We start from the raw sequence: 12232 nt of genomic DNA on the forward strand, positions 1-12232 counted from the left end.
TTGTTTAAATTAATACATTGTTAGCTAACTCCGTGATTTGTATATGTACATTTCTGAAATACATACAGTAACTTGGACACAGTCACCTCTGATAACAGATCACTCTAAATTGTAATGTAGACACATGCATTTTCTGTAAAGCTGCCTTTAAACGATATGTATTGTGAAAAGCACTATACAAATAACTGAATTGTATTGAATTTCCCCAAAATAAAAGCTTGAGGGTTTGAATATTTGAAAGCGAAGAATTTAGGACATAAACATTTGCATTGTAACTTGTTGTGTTAGTTGGTTCTTGTAAAGAGTGAACTTTTTTGTTTTTTTTTGTATCTGGATTTCTGGTAGCTTTATGACACATTTTTATATCAAATGAAATGAAATGTTAAATTGCAGTTCAAATCGTAATAAATGACAAAATAATCACAATATTTTTTGCAGACCTATATATGTAAATAATTTAAAAATAAAAACAAAATCAAACACTTGAATTGTTGATATTTTATCAAAACATGATGCATGTCATGTGAATATTAACCAACAGCAGAGAACCGTGAGCATGGAAATGTGTCATAATTATTGAAAAATTAACTTAAAATGTCTGTGGGGTACTTTAAAAAAATATTTTATGTTAAAATAATAATTTATATAAATACTTTGTTATATATATTTAAAAAAAAAGAATATTATATAATAAAGTAATATTTTATATAAATTAGGACCCCCTTGATATAACCTTATGTAGTCAAGTTAATTCATATTCCATCCATCCATCCATCCATCCATCCATCCATCCATCCATCCATCCATCCATCCATCCATCCATCCATCCATCCATCCATCCATCCATCCATCCATCCATCCATCCATCCATCCATCCATCCATCCATCCATCCATCCATCCATCCATCCATCCATCCATCCTAGTTTAGCTGGATTGCTGGAGCCTATCCCAGAATCTTGGGCATGTAGGCAGGAAAAGACCCTGGATGAATGGCCAGTCTATCACAGGGATTCCTATTCATGTTAATTAGAGGTTCATTTAGATTTCTGGGCCTTTTGTAAATATTAATTTTGATGTATTTAATATGCTCTGCTGCAAAATACATCAAAATACATCAGCTAGTAGTCACTTTTTATCAACAAATCTTTCACTAATAGTAGTATAGCTAAAAGTAAATATAGCTGCAAGCAGCAATTAAGGGACCAAGCATGAAATCAACAGTTCTGTTAAGTAAATTTAATCATCCCTAATGATGATTTTTGTCAAATGAATTATGTAATGAAACTGCTTATTTTGACTTTTGATCATTAAATGTATCAGTCACCAAATAGAAACACTTTAAAAAAGGGGTTTGTTGTAATATTGGAGTAGATTTTACAAGAAAATACAAAACATTTCACAATTTCATGTTTAATTCAGTGTTGACCTTTTCTTTGTTTTTCTTTTCTTTGTAGAATTTAAAATGTGGAAATTGCTTCTACACCACTTTAAAAGATTACTCCACAGATTACTTGAACGTTTAAATACCTGAGAGCGTTTTGGCTACCCGTATCCACATGTAGTTAAGTGACAAATTGGAACCATAAATCACTAGCATAACAAAACCATACAGCAACTTAATAAATGGCCAGCTTTCAGGTGAGAGATGGATCTCAAGGGTTTAGGAACTCCAACCCAAATGTGGCAAGGAGACGTGTCAGTGCTTGAGAAAATATACATGCCATTCTATATCACTTACCCTGCTGTCATGCGAGGAAGTGCCTGTCTCCAAAGGCACTATGCTATCAAAGTCATCCGTCACCTCCGAGAGGGACGTATGCTCGGTGCCACAGCATTTTGCTCACTCTGCTCATCTTTGCAGTGGGCAGTTTGAGCAGATTGCATTACCAAAGCACTCATTGAGGAGAAAGCTTTCCATATAATCCAATTGCTGGCGGAGTGTGGCAGCCATTCATCTGCACGGAGTTGGAGGGTGGTAAGGTTGTATCGTACGACAGTCCCGCCAAAGTCCACTACTCATTCTGTTGCACTGATTACTTCAGAGACAATGCACACACATTCAATATCTCTTCTGCCTGATCCATCACTGATAGTGCTGGGCATATGGTATAAAAACATTTTTAAATCAAATTTGTACTTGCTGGTCACCTTTGCTGGTCAGCATTGTCTGCCCCTAAATGGTCCATACAATATTGTATTATGTGTTTAGTGTTTATGGTTTTTTAAGTTGGATGTATTGTAATGCACACTGGTCAACTGGTATTGTGTTTAGTTGTGCTATAGAAATAAAATTGACATTGACCTTGACATACCTCTTAACATGCTAATATATGCACCATTTAGTGATAGATTAGGTTGAAAAGTGTATATTTGATCAGTGATTCTCCCACATTTTTTAGGTGATTGGCCACTTTGAGCGTTTTTCTTCTATTTCTTGAAATAGCCTCAATTTTCAAGGAACATGTTGGTTGTTCACAGACTAGCATCATGAGTTTTAGTATTTGTTGGTTTTGCTTGTCCTGGAGGGAAATCGTTCACTTTCCAGCTAATGATCCATACTTTTCCCCAGACTTTTTTAATGATTATTTCTTTTAAAAAAAAAACTGCCACTTAAGTGAACCTAAATGATCCTACGGTTTGCTAGCAACTGAAAAAAATACTATTACTCAGTTTGCTAATTAACTGGAATAAAATATTTGCTAATCAATTCAATGTTGTTCATTTAATGTTAATTTAATGTTTTTTTTTTGTGTAATTTTTGTTTATCATAATTATGTTATTTCATATCTAATTTAATTAATTTTTATTTAAATTTTCAGCAAATCAACTCGCGAACCACTTGGAATTCTTCACGCACCAGGACCACAGCCTTTGAGTGCACTGCCCCATTGACAAACTAAAGGTACAGTTTTTGCACATTTCTCAGACTGTGAAAGGGCATCATTTCTCCAGAACCTTTGCCAGGAGCATGATTAGGGTTAGAGGTTTGGATGTAGGTGACAGGTGGACATAATCAGGCGCTGATGGTAGAAGTATTGGGGCGCAGCGGCATTCTGCTCCAGCCGTTTTCATACTCCTACATTGCAGGTCACAAAGCGGGACAGCTGAGAGCATCGGGATATGAAGACAATCCCATACCTTCCGCTAGCGTTGTCTAACAGAGCTCCATTACTGGAGCCTTTTCGCCTGGCAACAGCTGTAAGGCTGGGCCACTTGCCATCCTCTTATTGATCGGGCCTGCACCCGCCTCCATTAGTGCCCCTGCCTGCCCCTGACGGAGGCAGACTGTCTGTGGGGAGCTATCCCTGCCAATAAATTACCATACAGGAACAGTGTATCAGAGCACATACTGAACAACTTTACCTGCAACGGTTTCACCTCAAAACCCCGTTCGGGTGCACATTGTGTGCAATGCTTCAGAAGTGAATGAAGATCGGTTTGTTAGTTTGAGTTTGGTGTGACGTGCAAGGCTGGCTCTATTCGCACTGACCCGGATGCTACACACATACAGAGACGCACATGTTCAGAGAGAGCTGGGGTTGAAGTCTCATTAACATTTTATAACCTTCCTCCCTCTGAAGTTCTTTTTTTTTAATGGGGCCTAATTACTACATGCATATTGATTCAACCCTTCCCCTGCACTTCCTGGGTGTAGTATCATCTCCCCAAATCAAATCAAGCAGCTCAGAAACCCACACTCGCATCTCATCTCATCGCGATGGCCTCGTCACTGGCCCTTTTGAAGACCACAACGGCGTGAAATGCAGCTTTAAAGCGATCAGATAGTCTATAGCATGTAAAGCAATATGGGGAAGTTTTTGAAATGGGGGTAAAGTTAATGCCTTTGTTGTAAAAAACGAAGAATTGTGGAGGCAGCTGAAGTGAATCAGGATTAAGGGCTGAGGAGATAAACCGTAATAAGGCCTGATTACCTCTGATGACTGTGCCGTAAATTAATGCCTGAAATGCCAGAAAAGCATAAAAATTGACAGTTAAACAGGAGCTGAGCTCATGAACCCAGCGGCCTTGAAATCCCTGATAAGCACAGCTGTATGTTTAATTTGTTGGTGTCTGTGCATGTTAAAAAGGTCTCTGACAGAAATTGACCGGTGCTTTTATTGCACACACAAGCAAACACATTCTGACACAAGCTGACACACATTCATGAACACACAAACAGCAACAGGATCATGTGGCTTCCTCTTTGTAAAACAGTGACACAAAAACAGCACACAATTAAAATCGTAAAGGCTGAAAACTGAACCCCACACGTTGAATGTTTTAAAATATAAAGCAATTTCCTAGTGTCTGTTTTTTATGTGCTAGGCAAGATAAAGTATATGCTTCGGAAGTGAATTCTACACACACACACAGTGAATGAAGATCGGTTTGTTGGTTTGAGTTTGGTGTGACGTGCACGGCTGGCTCTGTTTGCACTGACCCGGATGCTACACACAGAGACGCACATGTTCAGACAGCTAATATATATATATATATATACCGTATATATATTCTCTTAAAATTGCTTAAGTTATTTATTGATTTCTCATTAATTTATTTGAGACGGTTAAAACAGCAATATTGTGAAATAAAATCACAATTGAAATGTGATTAATTGTACACTTTATTTGAATATGTTTTAAAACATATTATATTCCTGTGATTGCAAGGCTGAATTTTCAGAATCACTACTCATTACTAATCATTACTTCAGTGTCACATAATCCTTCATAAATCATGCTAACATTCTGATTTACCGTAGTGCTTAAGAAACCTTGATACTTTTTTTCTTTGATAAACAGACAGCATAATAACAGCATTTATTTAAATTAGAAAACTTTTGTAACATTACTGTTTTTGAGCCTCCTCACAACTTCTGTTGTCACTCTGAGCAACTCCCACGCCTCTTTAAATGAGTTGACAAAAAGAAAAAAGAGAAAATGTGAATATAAATGATTATACAAACAGTTGCAATCTAGCATAAATTAACTTTGTGTTATGTATTTTATGCTTATTAAAGAGTATTGCATCCTTAGCTTAGCAGCATTATCACCACTATTATACTTATTAAGTCTCCAAGAGTAAGAGCAGATTCAGGGCTAGCAAAACTGTGGAGGCATAAGGAGAAGATAGACTGGTAACCCTTTAAAGGTACCATAAATTTCAGTGCCATGAAATAGGAAGCAACTACCCGGCTCCCAGATGTTTGCAAGGCTTTATATATGGCAACATGAATAATGAGAGGCACTTGGAGGGAACTCAATTTCTTCAGCTTTACTAGGTTGCGCCTATATATGTGCTGAGAGCTGGAGGCGAGAGTTAAGGCCTTGTGGGAGGACCAGGAGGCTTTGAGCCACTCTAGAGCCTCTTGCTATGGAAGATCCAGCTAGTGAAGTTGATGAGAGACAGAAGATGAGAAAGAGAAAAGGAAGTGAGAACGAGACCATCACATCAAACCCCTTTGCTGGGTCCCAGACGAAGGCTTCCCCTCAAATGTGGGTAATTGCTTTCCTCCCCAACACATCCTGCACCTTCCTCCTCCCCTTTATACTGAGCCGATCTCCCAATCTCCAGCATGCACAAAGAACCGCTGTAGAATAATGTAGCGCAGATGTCATCCTGCTTATCAGAGTGTTGGCACTGGGGCTGAGGAGTCAGCCGGCACTTTCATACATAACAACCCTTCAGAATCAGACAGAGGGATCTGTCGGCCCGGAGCGATGGAATGTGACAAGCTCCTGTCAGAGCGATGGATTTCCACATTTGCCCGGGTCGAGTCCGACGGAGCAGCCTGAGAAATAAAAGAGAAAAAGCTGGTTTCTACAGTTTCTCTCTCTATATAGCTTTTTACGTTCTTCCTTTCTGCCATAATCATTCATCTCTTATTTTTCACGTTTTTTACCCCTAAGTGAGGGTAATTACAAACTGAGTGGTACAGTGATATAAATGTCCCTCATTGTAAATATTTGCAGCTTATTAAAATGAAATTAGAGAAATGTGCATGAACTTAGCAGCACCTGTACTACGTTCTTCATATGCAGATTGGTTAGTCAGCTGAAATTGTTTGTTCCATTTTTTTGAAGTTCATTTGAGAGTTCATTTGAGCAACAGGTCTGCATGGCAACATTCAAACTGTGAGTTTTCTCTCGCAATGTATGAAGTGACAAGTAGTTGTCCAGTTCGGTTGCGTTCACACAGCGCGGGTTTTCCGAGAATGTGTGAACATGGCCTATGCTCAAAGCTTGAGCAGGCTTATTTAACATAAACAAGATCAGATTGTGTCTTTATACACAGAGGTGAATGAAGTCAGAAGTCTGTCCTAGCAATAGTCGATCTTTTCTTATGAGAGCACCCCATTTAGTATTATAAATAATAATATATTTTTTATAATAGTTTAAAATGTACATAGAATGATAGTGTCATAGCCTAATATTTTACTCGTAACGGTACCGGTTATTCATTTTGTGGAGCCTTACTCTAAGCTATGTAAATCAAGTTGTGTCAGTGCTATGCATTAATAACAACACAAAATGTCTGATTTGTTATTTTTTTGCACTCTCTACAGTGCAGTAAATGCAAATTAAAGAGTGCTGTCAGTTGGGCTATTAGAAAAGTGTAGCTGACCCTTTATTATTATGATTTTGTTTCCTGACCACGTAACAGGTGTCTTTTTCTCTCATCAGAAGTGCAATTAAATTATTAGGAAGTTCATCTAGGGATATTAACAACTCTAATATTATATATCAAATACACCAGAAACTTGTTTAAATGCAAGACCAGATATCATATATATTGTGTGTGTGGTACTTGTTTTTTGTATTTATTTATTTTTGTATTTGTATCATGCATTACATTTTAGTTTAGTTTTATATAAGGTTCAAGGTTCACTCTATTGCCATTCAGCCAAGAAGAACTGAAAATTGTTTCATCATTGGCAGTTCATCTAAATGGTGCAAATAGACTTCTTTCATCTTTTGAAAATAAATGTTTTTATTCTGTATTACTTTGTTGTCATGCCTTATAACACACATTGTTCCATTACGCTGTGATGACACGCACTAAATTATCAAAAACTGCATCATGCTCACAGTAATACCAAATTACCATCACAGCATACTGCAATACAACAAAATGTGCTATACCGTAAACGTGCCGTAGCCGCTTCATTTGCCAGTAAATGGTAAGATAACTCTGGCATCTCTTATGACTCAGCAGCAGCGTTGACTGAATCACTCAGGTTTAGTAATCCACAGATGTTTTGTTTGAGGCAGTATGTAACAATTGCTTTACTGTATGTGATACTAATTTCTTTTTTCTTATTGTGCCATTACTTAGTGGACTCCCGCATTTTGCACACTTTATTGTTTCAGTTGACTTACCATTTAAAATTGGGATTTAACCTTTAATTTACATCACGTTAAAAAGAGCCTGTGGTGGTTTTGTTACCCACATGACCCCTTTCATTATTAACTGCAAGTATGAAAACTAAAATCTTTATAATTTTCATTGAGTAACACTCTTCTGTACCCTATGATGTTTTCCTCTTTTATTGGGCTACACTGATTGTAGTATCACATTATCCTCTTATTATTATTCAGATTTTTACAGTACTCTGTCCTCCTGCCAGTACTGTCTAAAGACTTTACATTATTGTACTGCATATGTGTGCGTTTATTGGCTTCCTTTTTAGTGCACAGTGCTGAGCACAATTGTCACTGTCTGGCTGTTTGGACAGCAATTTGAATGGGGTATTAGTGTGTGTTTTGTGTCTGTAGGAGTTAAGGCTGTGGACTGTGAAGTGCTTGAAATCTGTTGTGGGGTCAGGATCAAACGGTATATGGTTACAGTGTTGCTTTGTTAATAACAAACGCATATGACTGACATGAGCCGACTCTTTCATTCAGGTGGTGTTTGTCGGCCCCTTAATGGTGCAGTGATTGCATAATGGATGCCCTTTTTGTCTGCAATTCTTTGGTTTTTATCCCTCCTATTCAGGCTAAAGATTTAACACAATTTCCATTTGGTGGGGAGTGTTTTACCGATATTAAAAGAAATCTGTTTACCTGTTTAATCTATTCTAAAGTTTGAATTAAGATTGGTAAAAGTCTCTTAATCTCACCAAGGCTGTATTTATTTGATCAAAAATATAGTATGAACAGCAAATTTGTGAAATATTATTGCAATTTAAAATAACTGTTTTCTATGTTAAAATAATTCCAAATGTAATTTATTCCTGTGATGGCAAAGCTGAATTTTCAGCATCATTACTCCAGTCTTCAGTGTCACATGATCCTTCAGAAATCATTCTAATATGATTTTTGGTAATTAGAATGTCTTTACTTTCACTCGATCAATTCAGTCAATGGATCCTTGCTGGATACAAGTATTCTTTCTTTCTTTTTTTTAACACACAGATTTTGAACAATAGTTTGTATGCGTTCTGTTGTCATGCCAAACTAGGGATCCACAATCTACCATACTGGTTATCAGCAAATATGAACGATTTTTGTTGTATTCGCTGATATTGGAGATTCAGTTGTTGTATTACTTGATATTGGGTGTGTTTCAGCCATTTATTTGATGCATTCAATTGATTTTAGTTTATTTTTATTTATTTAGATAAAATACTATAGCATTTACATTTTTGCATTTATTTGTTTATTGTGAATAATATTAAACAAATTATCATCTTAAATGTTAATATCAGTGCATCCCTACTCCAAACATTTTATACCACAAAATCCCTCCAGAATCTGGTTTTGTGTACTTTGTGCCCATCTCCTGTCCTTCAGTCAAGAGAAATTTGGCTACCTGTGATTACCCATCTCTCCCTTTGCTCACCTCACTGTGAGATACTCTGACAGCTTGTCACCCCACCACCCGTCCCCTTCACCGGCACGGCCAATCCCTCTGACACTTCTCCCCTTCGCAAAGGTTCTAGCCCTGCTGACTCTGTCATCCCAATGGAATATAATAGTCACCGTCCTCGACGGAGGGCAGAATTGGAAGAGCATATATCTTCAAACATGCCAGCGCATTCTCACCCACTTTCACACCGACTCAAAATCACAAAACTTAGCCAGTCGTTTCAGATCAACTTTATGTGTGTGATTTGAGAGTTTCTCCGTTTACCAGTTGGACAGATTCAAACACTTCAGTCACCTGTTTTTTTCCCCACTTTAGCAGTGGCGAAGTGTGTGAATTTTTCTCCTCTTTGCTACAGTAAACTGCCTGTCAGTCATGATTTCTCATCCCGTTTGTCACAGATTTTCTTTCTCTCGGTCTTGTTTTGCAGCTCACCAAATACTCCGCCCTTCTTCATCTCCGCGCCTCCCGTATGCATGCAGGGACCACTTGAGGTGATAAACGTTATGACTGCTATTTTGGGCACTATCACGTGGATTACAGTTATTCGCCGTCTTTTTTTATAGCCCTGCGCATAGAAAGGCGCAACTTAATCGTGTGGAAGCGGCCTGCCACTCTACCTGCTATGATAGACTGCACGGCTGTAGGTTACGGAGCTCAGGAGAGTGGTGACTCAGCCATATGTCCCGGCTCTGTTTCAGATCCCCCACTGTTCAAATTGAGTCTTAGCGAGTGGAGATGCACTTCCATGCCCTGCCTCGGGATGTCTGTAATGAACGGTTACACTCCAGGAAAGGTTGCTTTGCTTGGAATTGAATCCCCTTCGCTCTTGGCTTGATTGTGCACACATGTGGCGTTCAGCAGGACGTCTCCCTCATTCTGTGGAAATGACATGGCAGAAGTGAGCTCTTCAATACAAGTAAAGAGCGCTTCTGATGAGTTGTTTCCTAGTTTGTTAAGCAGGGCGATGTAGTGCTTTTCTAGAGTTTTTACCTAATGACTGATGTACTGTACTGGCAGACTTCTGTCTTTGAAATGTAACCTTTTCAAGGAACTTTATGTGAACAGCAATGTGAAGCCCTTGATAAAGATAATCAGGTGTAATATGGCTTTGTTCACATTGCAGGAGACATTTTTAAGACTTTTTTTAGCCTGACTTCAATTTATATGTGGCCAGATCTGAATTTTTTTTCCTCCCTTTTCAGACCGCAGTCACTTTTTCTAGTTTGTACAAACTCGTAAGACTGCACACTCATGTAGGTTCACCACGTGTAACACTTTAGCAATGGATTATTCGCCATCAATTGTTTTTCATCAGGACAGTGTCCATATCTGAAAGCATTAGTTGTAGGCAACAACATAAATACAAGAAAAGGGTGATGAATTAAATGTTGTAATGTCTTTAAGTCTTCTTGCTGCAACAGCTGGCGTAACATCCCTTTGCACAACGAATGACGGAAAAAACACATGAAATCTGATCTGACCGGTTAGACTAAGATGCATCAAAAACCGTGTTTAATCAGATTTCAAACCACTTATCAAGGTTGTTTTTTAAGAATCCATTTTAATTTGTTTTTTCCAGAAGAAGAAAAAAACAAAACAGAAATCAGATTTATCTAGTGCACTAGTGATAAAAGCAGACGTCAGTCTAACAATCAGTGTGGGAGAGAAACAGTTGTACTTTAAATGAACACCATTAGGCTTCCCTTTTCCAGCAAATTAGCTCTTGTGGGGTCAAATTTGTGGAACATGTTTAACATGTTTTGATTTTATGTTTTCACTTCTTGATATTGAGTGCCATTACACTTGGCCAGATATATTGTTATCCAAATTCCCACCTCATTTCATGTAAAAGTGTCCTGGTTATCAACAAGCCTATATTCTTATCTAATGCAAATTTTTTTATAATATTTTCAATATGTGTATTTGACTGTTTATTTGATATTGTATAAATATTACAATATTTAATACATTTAAACTATTTAAGCTATTAAAGTCTTGATGAAACGGAAGTAGCAACAGATATTTTCTTCTATATCGTGACGTACATCCGATTCAACAATGGAAAGAAAATGTAGAATGGGAGTTGGTCCATTGGTTGTTGATTGGATTTTAAGATGTGGGCGCTGCACTCTAAAATGAATGCGAACTTGCAGTTGATTGTGAAGGTTCTCGTTTAAATTGACTAAATTATTGAGGAAGTCTCTAGACAATAGAGTTGTGACTTTTTGATGAAAAATTGCATGGTCAAAAACAAAATGTTACAATGACTTCAAACTTTAAACTATGTGAATGATGGCTTGTGAGTGATGAAAAGTAAGATAATACTTTTTTTTAAGCAATTGAATGAGGAACCCGAGGCATATCTAGGGGCCAGAATATGATACATGTGGGTGTATTTTTTTGTTTGTTTTTTGTTTGACTTGGCCCAGTAAGAATCCACCCACAACACCCTGGCCTAGCATATTTTCTTCATAATAAGATAAAAATCTAGTTTTGATAATATGATTGCATTTTAAAGCTAATTTCTCGGAGTCTGGCACAGGAGGGTCCTGGGGGGCTTTATTCATTGTGTCAGTGGACAGTAAACCGACCAGTGCCTAATTAGTTTCTTCATCCATGAACAGGAATCAATTCCAGAACCAGGGCTTTGGCAAATAGCTTCCTTTGAAGCGACGCTATATTGCAGATCTCAGAGTTCAGAGTGGCCGAAAATAGCTCGCTTCATCTTGTGTCCTGTATCTGAAGGTTTGCTTAGGCTAATGTTACTTTGTTTTGAATAAAACCCTTTACCTGTATTCCTCCCACGGGTGACTCGCACCCCCCCCCCGACAACCCCAAACACATGTAAACCGCTTTTTGCTGAAAATGCTGCCGTGGACAAATATGTCTCATAAACAGCCTCCTGTGTACCACACTACCCATCAGCCTTGCCATAAACCGCTGCAGATTCAGCTGGAGAAAGCAGGCGAAGGAGGCCCCCCGGGCCAATTTACTGGCCCCCCTGATGCGGTGCTGTGCTGTGATCTGTCAGGCGGTCACTGGAGCCTCGCGGTGACAGACAGGCCAGCGTTCCACTCGACCCGCTCCTCAACAGAGACCGAATTAAAGAGTCCCCCTTTGGCAGACAACTCCCTCTCACTTTTGCCGCTCTCAGTCCTGTCCTTTCTTCCGGTCTCTCTCTCTTTGTCTCTGTCATTCCTCAGCACACTTTATGATCGTGTCTCGCGTGGAGCTGTAGGAATGGGCTTACTCGTCCTCATTAAGTTTGAGCGCAAGGGGGCTAATCCTCTAGTGAGCAGCCATGGATTTGTGCTTCCCTCAAAGTCTGAGCTCACAACTCCAAATTTTAGATATCGCTCAGGA

The 12232-nt window shown here is 38.4% G+C and overlaps 1 long non-coding RNA gene across 10 annotated transcripts in view; it reads left to right on the top strand.

Annotated features, from left to right (window-relative positions):
- The window catches only part of LOC307001416, a 138633-nt gene that overhangs the window by 81653 nt on the left and 44748 nt on the right, over positions 1–12232 (top strand). For 8 of the 10 annotated variants that reach the window (XR_013798224.1, XR_013798225.1, XR_013798226.1 and 5 more), the window contains exon 4: positions 2821–2903. This is a non-coding gene — a long non-coding RNA (uncharacterized lncRNA). Of the gene's footprint in view, positions 1–2820; positions 2904–9296; positions 10747–12232 lie in introns of those variants that run through there. The other 2 variants (XR_013798231.1, XR_013798233.1) reach the window with 2 other exon arrangements.

The sequence above is a fragment of the Phoxinus phoxinus genome (assembly GCF_949152265.1).
Source record: "Phoxinus phoxinus genome assembly, chromosome: 7".
Classification (NCBI taxonomy): Eukaryota; Metazoa; Chordata; class Actinopteri; order Cypriniformes; family Leuciscidae; genus Phoxinus; species Phoxinus phoxinus.